Genomic DNA, 13,996 nt, shown 5'->3' with positions numbered 1-13,996 from the left:
AGCAAAATTTAGCAATTACTGTTCCCTTCTGAGCATTTTACCCAAAACTCCAGTTACTATCAAAAGAAAGGGTCATCTTGTTCTTAAAGATCTATTTTATGCCAAAATTCGACTCACTTTGAGAGGAAAATACATAGTATAATAAACAACGGTGGTTGTTTGCCTGATATATTTGTGTTTAGATTTTGTATTAGTTGTATAGTTGTCTAAATGAATGCAAATATTTTAAATGTAATAACAAAGGTAACTAAAACATTATTACTTTATGTTTCTTTTAAAATTGCTGCTATAACACATTATTATAAAGGCTTAAAAGAACACAAATATATTATCTCAAAATTTCTGTAGGTCAGAAACCTAGGTGGAGTCCACTGGATTTTCTGCTTAGGATCTCAAAAGACAGAAATAAAGGTGTTCCCAGGGCTGCATTCCATACTGGAGGCTCTGGAAGAGTGTACGTCCAAGCCCTTTCAGGCTGTTGGTGAATTCCATTCCTTGTGGTTGTAGGACTGAAGTCCTTATTTCTTTGCTAGCTACAGTGAGACTGGGCTGTAAACCTAGAGATTGCTTCCCTTTGTAATCGTGTTTTCCATTTGGTCACCCCAAGTGTTTAGGGTTAAGTCCCTTCCCTGCTCTTAATCTCTCAGACTTCCCTTTCTGTCACATCTCTCTGACCCTAGCTGAGGAAACTTTTCTGCTCTTCAGTGCTCATGTGATTAGGTTGGGCCCACCTAGGTAATCCAGGATAGTCTCCCTACTTTAAGAGTTGTCATTTTAATTCCATCTGCAAAATCCCTTTTGTCATGTAAAGAAACATATTCACAGTTTCAGGGATAAGAACAGCATTTGGTGGCAGTGGTGCTGGAGGACATTCTGCCTGACATAAGCCTCATTTTATTATTTTGGAAATCAGGACAAAAGTTTTGATAGTTTCCAAGTATTCATAAAACCTAGATATTTAGAACATTTATACATGTATTAAATAAATAAGAAGATTTTCAATAAGAATGCCATTGGGGGGATCTTCTTGTAATATTTAAAATAAGTGATTTTTTTTCTGACGCAGAATGAAAACATCTGAATACAATATTTGATTATTTTACCAAACCACACTTTCCTCCCCACAAAGAATCCATTGCCATCCAGGATACCAAATTAAGGCCCCAAAATATGATATGGATTCTCTCTGCAAAAGACTTCAATGCGGAATTCTCTTCTCAACCAAGACTGAAACTCCTGAGGCCAGAGATAAAGGTCACTTCCAAAATCATGCAGGTGAACATATCAGGAAGTAAGTAAGGACGATAAATTAGGGAAAGAGCTACGTGACAGGAAGGTGCAGTTTGGATATAGTGCCACATATTTGGTGCTAATTTGATAAGATGCAGCATAAGGAAATGAGCTCAAATTTGGAGTTTCTACACAATTGCTAAATAAATGTTCTTGCCCTCTCAAGCCTATCTGGTTCACAGCAAACTGAAAATTTATTTTTTTCTTGAAAATTTCATTCATTGGTTATTATTTTTTAAAAAGTGAGCAACAGCAGGGATGTGAGGGTAGTTCAGTGGTAGAATTCTTGCCTGCCATGCGGGAGACCAAGGTTCAATTGCTGGCCCATGCACTTCCCAAACAAAGAAAGAAACCAACAAAAAATCAATCAAAATTCAACAAATAGTGCTGCAATAACGGGATACTCACATGGGAAAAAGACTGAAGTGTGACCTCACCATATACCATACAAAAAATAATAATAAATAGCAACAGGGACTTTTAAGATGTAAAAATTGTGACTAATAATGAATTAAATAACTGGTCTCTTGTTGCAGCTCTACGATTAATTCTTTAAAACAACTTCACTGAAAACCCATGTTGTTGTCTCTTTAACTGTTAAGTAGAACAACAAAGCAAACTTAGCAGTTGCCATGGAAATATGTTTTAAAATGCACACCTATTTAGATGTATTCTACACCATCACTTTGCTGGATGTAGGAGGGAGGTTGCCAGCTCCAGTCTCCTGAAACTACTCAGCATCATTCTAAACATTTCCTGCAGCTTGTCAGATTTCCCTAGCTCCATTTGGTCTGATTGATAGGCATTTCAAACAAGGGGAGGGATATGGCAGTTGGCAGTCCTAACCCACTGGTTATTCACCGCAGTAAGCATCCTGCGCCCGTTGGATTCTGATGAAATTAGGAATAAAGTAATCACTCAGTTATTTAACAAGCAAAATTGAGAGGACAACTGTATTTCCAGGCTACAATCACCTCTGGTGCACATGTTGAAGCTTCAGGCTCTAGGTGGTTTCTTTACATAGTCAACTGTGATGAGGTTGACACCCTGAAGATGAAGAGAGGGGGCTGCTGCAGCGTGTTTCCTACTACTGATATTCTTTCATGTAAACTTATTTGGCTTTGAATTTCTATTGTTGACTATCTTCCTGGGTATCAGTGCATTGGAGGAAACCATTATTCACTTATATATGTGGCAACTTTAGGACCTAGAAAAGTACTAAGGAACTGGTTTAGAGGTTCATTGGAAAGAGCCATGTATCTCTCTGGTCAGCATATGCTTCATGTTTTTAATTCTGCCTTCCCATATTTCAAGATTTTCTCAGCTTTATCTTTCTCATGTTTAAAATAAAGGGTCAATCACACTGTAAAAATTGTGGTGAAATTGGTTTGCAAATTCACCATTTTGAAAGGCAGCATGGAAGCCCACAAAAAGAAATGTCCCCCCAGATTGTAAAGATGTGAAATACAAAAATTGTTATAGAACCATCTGAAATAGTCAGCTAAAGAAGGTAATATGCATATCGTGGTAAATAATTCATTGGGATGTTATGCAGTCATTAAAATGGTGATTATGGAATCTGTGTGGAAGAGGAAACAGATCATATCAAGTGAAGAAAACCTAATGTTCACCTTCATTAAAATCACAGAAAAGAATACCTAAATTCCATATAATTTGGAAGGAAGTTTGCTAACTGAAAATATTTGTAAGGGCAAGAATAGGTCATTTTATTTTCTTAGAAAAATTCTTTCATGCAATTTTAGCATTGTGTTTACAATTTTAAATGAGATAAAGTATAAAATGCAATGGTTAAGCTAAATAATCCATGTTTCCATTTTAAAATAAAGTGATTGCCTTGCGTGGTATATCCTAGCTTCAATATGAATGAATTGAGCCCTCCGATGACGTGCTCCGCAAGGAGTTTTCTCTGTCGTAGTGCTCCGCCACCGCAAGGGTTGGATTCAGGTCAAACTCTCTGTGGTAGCCGCAGCGTGCTACATTCTCACAGACGCTTACATTCTCCAGTCGCTTAGGCTCCAGGTGCTATAGGACGAATGGGGAGTCTCTGCACGTTCTGTTGGCTCCATTATATCGTGTGTCCTTTTCGGTACCATGACTGTGATCTGGCGAAGGCGGGAGGGGAGGAGGGTGGAGGTGAATGCTGTCCTCCTGGAGCTGGGGGTGAGAGCTGGAAACCAGCTTTACCTAAAATAGATGGGTGAGAGTGGGAGCAGAGTAAATTACCCAAAGCAGAAACCATAGACCTTTTACCGTAAGAAGACAATGTGACGATTGGGTGGCGGAAGCAACCAAATTCACACTGCCGGTCGTCTCACAGAAGCCGGCACCAAGTAAGCACTCAAAAAATGTCTGTGGCATGAATGCATGAAAAGGGACTCATAGAAAAGCGTGTATTTAAAATGCTTTTGAAACCTGGTACTTTTAATAATATGAAGTCAAGTTATTATACGTAAATGTACAATGAAAACTATCAATGCAAGATTAAAAATAAATAATAGGTGTTATAGTGAAGACTTTTAGAATTTGTCTAGAAGGTTTTCCAGCTTTAGCTGGGAAACTCTCATATACAAATAAATAAATAAATCGGAAAAACTTAAAAAATTATTCATATATATCAACTGTATAAAATTTTATTCTTTAAGGTTTAGAAAGGAGTAAATCAATATCTGACTTTCAAGCACACTTTATATATGGAATGAAAATACGGTAAGTTTTCTGGAGAGTATAGGCAATATGTAAAAGGAGACAGAAAATCTTTCATATAGAAACCCCAGGTGTCTTTTGACTTACTGAGTTTCTTTACATGGCTGGGAAAATGTGAACACTGAAGTTAGGGTAGTGAGAATGGGAATATTTTCTATTTCTCAGGGCCTTGAAATCTATCTTTATAATTGCTTTACAAATCATAATATAAACAAAAGTAATTATAGTTTAATTGAATCATGTCCTGCTGATATTGCATCTCACAGTTTCATTTTCCCTAGTGACTAAACACTATCTGGTTACAATGAAAAAAACAACACAAGTCTATTGGATTTTGGGTAGATGCAGATGTTTCTATGGCTTCGCCATACACTCGAGTAATGAAATTGTGCCCTCACTATGTTTCTTAAAGTTTGAAAACCACATTCTAAAGTATAAACTGAATGTTAGGGGCATTTTCTCTAAAATCCAATAGAGAAAAAACCTTTATACCAGAAACGATTGCATTTTTAATAAGACCCATATTTTGAAAAAATAATTTGACCATTAAACATGCTAAAAACATAAGATTTTATTATAACTATTAATTAATGAAAAAGAATTGGTAAAGACAAGTAAAACTGTATTAGATGAAACACTGCTAAACCTGGAGAGTCCTGGACAACTAAGGTTAAAATTTACTCTACTTAAAGTTATTCAGGAAGATAAGAGAATATAGGGTTCGAGACCAAAACAGAATACAAATTATAACAAATGAAGCTAAGTGTGTAACAAATGGACATTATAACCACACTTACAAAGGTAAGGAAGAAAGAACTAATCAAATTTTGGAAAGTAGTTTTTTGACTATACAGGGGAAATCTAAAGAAAAAAATAATCTGTGCACTTTGTACTCTAGTGAATGTATTTTTATTCATGGGGGTATGGGCAAATATTCAGAATCTACTTTGCATGCATATTAGGATTAAATAAGGATGTAAATATATTGCGGATAATTAAAGTCACATTATTAATGTCAGAAAATGGATTTACAAATAAAGAAAAAGGGCAGGCTAAAATAAACACTGCAACATTGGTTTGGAAATAGAAGTAGCAGTCTAAATTCATGGTTTTTAGTAGTTACAGAGATAGATGAATATATAATTAAAAACAGATGTTTCTGTATGGATAATTTAGAATAAATCAATATATTTCTTACCTCTATCTTCTAAGATGGGCCTCAGGAAGCTTGTACTCTACTAGTAATGAGCATACCTAGAACTCAGATCTTGATTTCTATGTACAATTTCCCAATAAAGGGAACTAGCTACTCTAATACACCAAAAAAGGGATATCTTTATACTCTGTAGAGAAACTGTTGATTCTAGGGCTAGAACCAGGAAAATACTAATGAGCCTGATATACCTTCTGTTCCCAAAAGTAAGAAAGTGCTCAAAAAATGAAGGGAATACATTGAAAGACTCTAGAAGCCAACATGAATGACTTCCAATAGTCATCTGAGACAATGTGACTAGCAAAATAAATAATGATAATAACGGATTATAACCTACAGAATAAAATAAATATCTATATGTATAACCTAAATGAATAAATGGGTGGAACGGGCAGCTCTTCTTTACAATTGAATTTAAGTTAATAAATATAGAAGGATTGATGGGTAAATAGCGTATGGGGAGATATGCAGCTTATTGTAAGTTTAAAATAAGTTTCAAAAATATTTAAAAATAAATGTCAAAAAAAGAGAAAAATATATGATAAGGCTACCATTTTGTGCTATTAGATTTTAGCTGGCAAAGCAAGAAATCTTTCTAAAGAAAATATGTGGAATGACATGGTAGGAAAAGCAATAGATAAACCCATATTATGGGCTAGCCTCCATTCAGCTGATTGCAAGGCAATTACCTAAGTGAAGCAAAGGATAACATGTTTATAAATAAGAATCATTATTTTCACTGTTCTAAATTTCATGTGATCTCTGATTCTAGAAAGTGATTTGCTATTATAACTGATGCTACTATTAAGGATCCCTGTGGAATCTAGTAATCAAAATTCATTTATATCTGAAATATTAACAAAACATTTATTTTGAAAAAAATTGAATGTGAGTTCAAAGACTTTTTTCTTCAATGAATTTTTTACTGAGATATAATAATCTAAAGTGTACAATCAGTGGTTCACAGTTTCATCATAAAGCCGTGCATTCTTCATTACAGTCAATTTTTGAGGATTTTCATTACTCTAAAAACAATAAAAATAAGAATAAAAATAAAAGTAAAAAAGAACACCCAAAACATCCCATAATCCCCAAATATCGCTGTTGCTGGTTTGGTTTTGTTTTGCCTTATTTTCTCTTACTCATCTGTTATACTGGAATGGGAGTGTCAGTTACAAGGTTTTCACACTCACATTCACACCTTAAAAGCTTTATCTATTATTCAGTCATCTTCAAAAATCAAGGCTATTGGATTATATAGTTCAATAGTTTTGGTATTTTCCTTCTAGCTATTCTAATACACGAAAAAGAGATATCTATATACTGCATAAGAATAACCTCCAGGAAAACCTCTTGACACTATTTGAAATCTCTCAGCCACTGGGACATTATTTTGTTTCATTTCTCTTCCCCCTTTTGGTCAAGAAGGCTGTCTCATTCCCAGGATGCCAAGGCCAGGCTCATACCTGGGAGTCATGTCTCATGTATTGGGGAGGACAGTGAGTTCACCTGCAAAGTTGGTTTAGAGAGAATGGCTACATCTGAGCAACAAAAGAAGTTCTCTGAGGGTGACTCTTAGGTATAGTCATAAGTAGGCTTAGCTTCTCCTTTGTAAATTTCATAGGGCAAGTCTCAAGATCGAGGGCCTGTTCCATCAAATTTTCAGTCCTCATGCTTGTGAGAATGTCAAGCCTTCCTCATGCTGAGAAGTTTAATATTTCCACTTTCTTCCCCACTCTCTCAAGGGGCATTTGCTAATATTTATAATCTTACACCCAGCTTACTCTGGGATGTATAAGGACATCATACCAACCTGTACAAACCAAGATTTCACTCCCTATTCAAAGTTCCATGTAATTATGGTGTTTGAATAAGCTGACCATAGGAGTTAAATCAAATAATATACTACAGAAAATATGTGTTGCACCAAATAAACACCTCTTGCTTTGGTTTAACACAGAAGTTGAGGTTTTAAAATACAATCAATATCATCCTTTACCCTTTACTCTGATTAACCTTAGTCCTACCCAGATCAACTTCATTTATATCTCTAATTGAAGTCTGATGACTTCTTCAGTGTTTTTAACAGTGGCTATATGAGATAATGCTGACTTTCATAGTTGTCTGCAGAACTTTTGCTCTGAGTCTCAGGTGTCACACAGACACCCAAAGTTCCATGGAATGACCAGGTTATAAACAAAGAGCTCAGCATCTCAGATTTTAGAAATCACACCTACAACTCCAGAATAGATCTCACTGCTGTAAGAGCTTACAATCCAGAAATATTTACGATAGGCCTCACCTAAGAACCTATGCTTGAGTTCAATTTTCAGAATTTACACATTATAGTTAGTTGATATTAATGAGGCACTATAATATTTTCTTCTCATTTTTGGCTTATATCACTCAACATACTGTTCTCAAGGCCTCTTCACCTAGTTGCATGCCTCACTACTTCATTCCTTCTTGCAGTAGCTCAATAGTCCATTACATGCATACACCACAGGTTCTCCTTTCAGTCTTCAGTTGATATACCCTTAGGTCAATTCTACTACAATTTGCGAACACTGGCACCATAAACACCAGTGTACAAATGTCCATTCATTTCACTACTCTCAGTTCCTCCAAGTATATACCTAACTATGGCCTTGCTGGATCATATGGCAACCCCACATCTGCCCCCTAGGGAGCCACCACACTGCCCTCCAGAGGGGTTGCACCACTCTACTTGCCTACCAACAGTCAATAGGTACACTTGTCTCTCCACCTTTTCTCCAGACTAGTATCTCTCTGTTCATTTTTAAACAGTTTTAGTCATACATCATACAATCCAAGTTAAGTAAAAAATCAATGACTCCCATTATAATCACATAGCCATGCCTTTGTCAACACAATATACATGAGAACATTCCCATTTCTTCCCCAAAGTATCCCATACCCCTCCCCCCTACTCCCCTGCTTATTGACATTCAGCTTTGGCTTATAGCATTTGTTACATTAAATGAAAGCATTTTATAATGTTACTGTTAATTATAGACCCTAGCTTGCATTGATTGTATTTTTCTATATACCATCTGTGCTGGTTTGAAAGGATGTATGTACCCTAGAAAAGCCATGTTTTAATCCTAATTCCATTTTGTAAAGGCAACCATTTCTTCTAATCCCTATTCAGTATTGTATGTTTGAAACTGTAATTAGATCATCTCCCTGGAGATGTGATTTGATCAAGAGTGGTTGTTAAACTGGATTAGGTGGAGATGTGTCTTCACCCATTTGGGTGTGTCTTGATTAGTCTACTGGAATCCTATAAAAGAGGAAACATTTTGGAGAAAGGGGGAGATTCTGAGAGAGTAGAACAACTCAGCCACAAGAAGCAGAGTCTGGCAGCCAGTGACCTTTGGAGATGAAGAAAGAAAACATCTTCCAGGGAGCTTCATGAAACAGGAAGCTATCAGATGATACCATGTTCGCCATGTGCCCTTCCAGTCAAGAGAGAAACCGTGAATGTGTTCACCACGTGCCTTCTCACTTGAGAAAGAGAGACCCTGAACTTCGGCGGCTTTTTTGAACCAAGGTATCTTTCCCTGGAGGCCTTAGATTGGACATTTCTAAAGACTTGCTTTAATTGGAACATTTTCTTGGCTTTAGAACTGTAAACGAGCAACTTATTAAGTTCCCCTTTTTAAAAGTCATTCCGTTTCTGATGTATTGCATTCTAGCAGTTAGCAACCTAGAGCACTGTCCCATTTTCAATACCTTGCAATATTGACATTCATTTGTTCTCCCTCATGCAGAAACATTCTTATATTTGTAAATCTAATCACTGCCACTGTCCACTCCAGGCTTCACTAGTTTACTGTCACAGTCTTTATCTTCTATTTTTCTTTCTGGTGTCATACATGCCTCCAGCCCTCCTCCCTTAACTGTACTTACACTCAGCTTTGTTCAGTGTACTTACAGTATGCTACCATCAGATAATATTGTGCTATCCATTTCTGGGTCTTTATAATCAGTCCTGTTGAACATTCTGTACATCAAATGCCCAATTGTAACCCTCTTTCTATCTCCTGACAACAGTGTCCTCAACTTCAACTCTCAAAGTTCACTCATTAATGTTAGTTAACAATAGTGAGACCATACAGCATTTGTCCTTTTGTTTCTGGGTAATTTTAGTAAACATGATGTCCTCCAGATTCAGCCATGTTATTACATGCTTCATGACTTTATTCTGTCTTACAATTGCCTAATATTCCATTGTATATATATACGGCAGTTTGTTTAACCACCTATCCATTGATGGACATTTGGACTGTTTCCAACTCTTGGCAATCATGAATAATGCCGCTATAAACATTGGTGTGAAAACATCTCCTTGCCTTCAGTTTCCTCAGATATATACCTAGTAATGGGATTGCTGGATCATATGACAATTCTATACTTAGCTTCCTGAGGAACCACCAAATTGTCTTCCAGAGCAGTTGCACCATTTTACATTTCCATGAAGTGAATAATTATGCCTCTTTTCCACATCCACTCTAGTATTTGTCATTTTCTGTTTTTTTTTTTTTTTTTTTGATAATGGCCGTTCTAGTAGATGTGAGATAATATCTCATTGTAATTTTGATTTGCATTTCCCTGATAGCCAGTGAAGTTAAGCATCTTTTCATATGTTTCTGAGTCATTTGTATTTTCTCCTCGGAAAAGTTTCTGTCTATGTCTTTTGTCCAATGTTTAGTTGGGTTTTTGTCTTTTTGTTGCTGAGTTGTAATCCAGGGGTTTTTATAGCAATTTTATACTTTATTAAATATATCTTATTGAAATAAAAATTGTAATTAGAGACTTTAGTTTGTATGGGTTAATTTCAGTCCAGTAGAAAATGAACAAAGAAACTTTGTAATGTAGTATAAATGTTCTTCAGGAAAATCTTTATATATGTTTCAGCACTTAAAATATTTAATTGCATATTAATTTCAAAATCATTATTGCTGGTTAAATATTTGGTTAAATCTAAATCTTAAAGAAAATGTATTTTTATTTATATATGTGTTATATTAATTATATATATTAACATATATATATATATATACCCCCAAATCTTCCTTCTATCTGCACACTACACTTGCCTTCTCATTGATTAATCTGAATCTCTAAAGAGATTCCTACTTCTACTCTATTTGTTAATTGGTAGTATGAACTGGATTGACTAATCTTCTTTTTTAATTTCAATGTATATTACATTGAAGAAAAATATTCAGAACCTACAACTCTCAACATGTTTGACTACTAACATTTTATTAATTAGGAACATTTGTTAATTTATATTGCTTGGTATAAGAATATGGTTATAATATATATTATATATATGATAGAAAGGATTTTATGTAATAGAAAAGTATATCACAAACCTAATAATATCTCTTAATGTGCATATGTTTATAAAGTACAGAGTACCACCAATTGAAGTGCTAGAGGCTTGAGTGGGATATGAAATGTTTGCTTTAAAAATATTGCTTAAGTTGCAGTTTAGGGCCACACTCTAAGCTGCTAACCTTGTTTTCATACTTTCTGACTTGAGAATTTTGAAGTTTTTTGTAATATCCCCCAAGGTTGCCAGAAAAACAAAACCAATCCTTATTTCAACTATTACTTCTGTGAATATATTTTAGGTTTTTACTTCCTGTCCATCAAGAAGCAGATGCTATGTGCAAGAATTCAAACACACGTGGTTTGAAGGAAGTGTCTTTCTGAAACTAAATTAGAAGACATCTTATTTAACTGAATTTTAAATAGCAATAGAAAACAATACTGTAATCAAACAAAAAGTAGTGAAAAAGTGTATCCTCAGGGCACATCATCAGGTGCTCACTTGTTGAAAAGAAGGCATCTAAGAACCCAGCAAAAGGCAGGTGAGATGAACAGCCACGTCAAGTCTAGTAAAAGGCAAGTGGATTGTAACCGTGAACTTTAGGAGGTAAAAGATATTACACATCCAGTGCCCAGGAGAAAGGGATTTGCAACTTCTTTAGTTGATAGTATAGCTTTTATGACACCATGATGCCCCCTTGCACTGAATCCAGATATATAAAATTCTTAAAGCTATCAATCAAAGTTAAAAGTCTGGCCAAAAATCCCACAGGCTTAATGTTAAATTTCCCCACATTTGTCAAACCCACTTATATTGAATTTCTACTTACATCAAACTATTAGTTTCACAAGCAATGAGGTTTTTTCATATGGTTTTATACCACTTCCTGGTGCAACGAAGAGGAGGCCAAACAACGAAGGAGCAGACACCACCAATGTGCTTTCCTGCAACATTGAATTACTCTGATTTCTCTAAATTTCTGCCTGATATCTACAAATTAGATCTATCATAAGCTCGTTTCACTTTCTTTGGGGTTAGAGCAAAGTTGAGTGAAATTGTGATGATACGAAACTTGATGAAATATGTACCTGTTTTTTATGTATCATAACCTAATCTTGACGATAGTTATTTAAAAAAAAACACTCTTCCAAGTGTTCTAGGATAATTTTTCTTTCTTAAATAAAAAAACAACAAACGAATTTACTTTCTTTTCAGATTGTAAATGTGGTTTGTTTTTAATATACGGGACATATATTGCAGAGAGTCTGTCTTGGGATTATGTTTGGCACTAGAGACCATAGAGTGGCTGTAAAAGACAGGATCTTATAAAAATGTGGACATTGATATCACAATAATTTTTCTGTTCAACCATTCTAGGGCCACTTAGATTTCTTTTATTACATTGAAAGAAGAAAAGTTTTTGCTGTTACTGCATTTTGCCCGATTGAAAGAAAAACTCTTTAAAAAGTTTTCCTAACTAATACCATGTAGCGTCCATGCCCAGAAGGGACTTTTACAACTGAACTTAATGTACTGGATATCATTTGAATTATTTCCTTGATTTGCCTAAAAAGCAGCTCCTGAACTGATTTCAAAACAAAATGGGGGTGCGTGATATGAATTAGGGAAATAAAAGATCAAAAAATACTCTACAATTATCAAAAATAATAGTTCCACTGAAAATATTCAGTATAAATACATTATAGACACAGAAAGTTTCTAGAGGTCACTTTATCCAACTCCCTACAATCTCAATTGAAACTGATCTGAAACAGCTAGAACTATGAAAAGCATAAAAGAATATCTATATATCATCATAACAAAGGAACTGAAAATTCAGAACTTCCTCATTTCAGTCTTACCTCTACTTATTAGGCAAAATTCCTAATCTCTTCATATCTAAGTTGTCTACTTTTCATCTGCTTAATGGGGATGAAAAACATCATATGTTTATACCAAAGAACATTAAGAGAATGCATGTAGAAGATATAGGACACTGCTTGGAATTAGCAAGCAATCCATATGTTTTATATACTATAAAATGATATATATTAGATGCACACATCTATTTTCATATATCTGTATATGCTTATACATTATGCATTTTATTGCATGGGTTCTTCATCTGAGTACTTATTATCTAAGTATTCATTACTTATATAACTATTATTGAGGGTTGTGAGGTTTGAGAAGAGAAACAAATCTGATCATTATGAAAAAAATAGTAACTGATTCTTATAAGCCTGATCAATTAAAATGTTTTCTCTGTTTAAAATTACTCACTTCATTCATCATATTTAAATCCTGGACAGTGTCTCCAGAAACTTTAGAGGGTTCACCACAAATTATTTGTAAAGAGTGGTTGTAAATCTTTAAGAAATGGTAGAATTTCTTGTAGTTGATGAGAATGCTGTTGGGAAGAAACACAAATTATAGATGAAATTATTCACAAATGAAGATCTGGGTTATTTATACTGGTTAACTTATAAGCGAGAATTGGAAAAAGGACAATGACACAATAGGTGGCTCTCAAAAGATCAACGGAGAACTTGAGAAATTTACTAAAGCTTTTTAATATTCAAAAAATAACATTATTTATGATCATGCTCAAAGCTAGCTCAAATCAAAAATGAAGTAAAAGAAGTTGTACGGCACCAGTAACACAATTTACTCAGAAAAAACATGTCACTGCCCCCCCATGAATATTTCTTTCGTTCTCTTCTAAGACTTAGCACTTAGACCTTAAATTGTGTTAAACACAAGGCTAATTTTACTTATTTTCATAATATTGGCTTTATATGTTAACATAAATTCTCAATCAAAACTTTTTTCATTATTTACTAGGAAACATTTGGTCCTCATAGAATGGATTTTTAAATTTTCTGGTAAAAATTATCCTACAATAGTAAAATCCTTCAGAAAATTTGAAGTCAGTTCAGAAAATGTTAAATAATAATATGGCATAATTGATGAATGGATAAATATGAAAACTTTTTGCATTCATTGTTGAAGTGACTCTAACTCCATTGACTTTTAATCATATAACAAGCATTTATGAAATACCAACTGCTGTCTATATTGGAACTAACTGCAATTGTATACTTGATCTGGATGGTAGTTACTGGGTGTCTACGTAAATGAAAAAAAAATAGGGAGCTGAAACAATATTTGCATACTTTATGAAAGCTGTACCTTAATAATACAATGGAAAAAATCAATGCCATTCATTTTCTGTTATTTTTTGTCTATATGCCATGTTAACATGGTCATTGTGCCTATATTTAATTTGTGCCATCTTTAATTTGCAATTTATAACTGTCAAGAACCTGTAAGGTATAAATTTTGCTTAGATAACTTTTCAAAATCAAGTCATTTTGTCTGGTATAACTTTTTAAAACACTTTC

At 34.5% G+C, this 13,996-nt stretch overlaps 2 long non-coding RNA genes and 1 pseudogene across 2 annotated transcripts in view; 2 read left to right on the top strand and 1 right to left on the bottom strand.

Annotated features, from left to right (window-relative positions):
* Positions 1–3,016: 3,016 nt before the first annotated feature.
* Positions 3,017–13,996, bottom strand: part of LOC143686323 (uncharacterized) — a 101,202-nt gene continuing 90,222 nt past the window's right edge. Inside the window, exon 3 of the long non-coding RNA XR_013177031.1 lies at positions 3,017–3,495. This is a non-coding gene — a long non-coding RNA (uncharacterized LOC143686323). The remainder of the gene's footprint in view (positions 3,496–13,996) is intronic.
* Positions 3,378–13,996, top strand: part of LOC143686322 (uncharacterized) — a 32,285-nt gene continuing 21,666 nt past the window's right edge. The window contains exon 1 of the long non-coding RNA XR_013177030.1: positions 3,378–3,641. This is a non-coding gene — a long non-coding RNA (uncharacterized LOC143686322). The remainder of the gene's footprint in view (positions 3,642–13,996) is intronic.
* Positions 3,816–3,873, top strand: LOC143689258 (U7 small nuclear RNA; annotated as a pseudogene).

The sequence above is a fragment of the Tamandua tetradactyla genome, chromosome 6, assembly GCF_023851605.1.
Source record: "Tamandua tetradactyla isolate mTamTet1 chromosome 6, mTamTet1.pri, whole genome shotgun sequence".
NCBI classification, from domain to species: Eukaryota; Metazoa; Chordata; class Mammalia; order Pilosa; family Myrmecophagidae; genus Tamandua; species Tamandua tetradactyla.
Note: the sequence above shows the minus strand (reverse complement) of the source record. Positions and strands in the feature narration are given on the sequence as shown.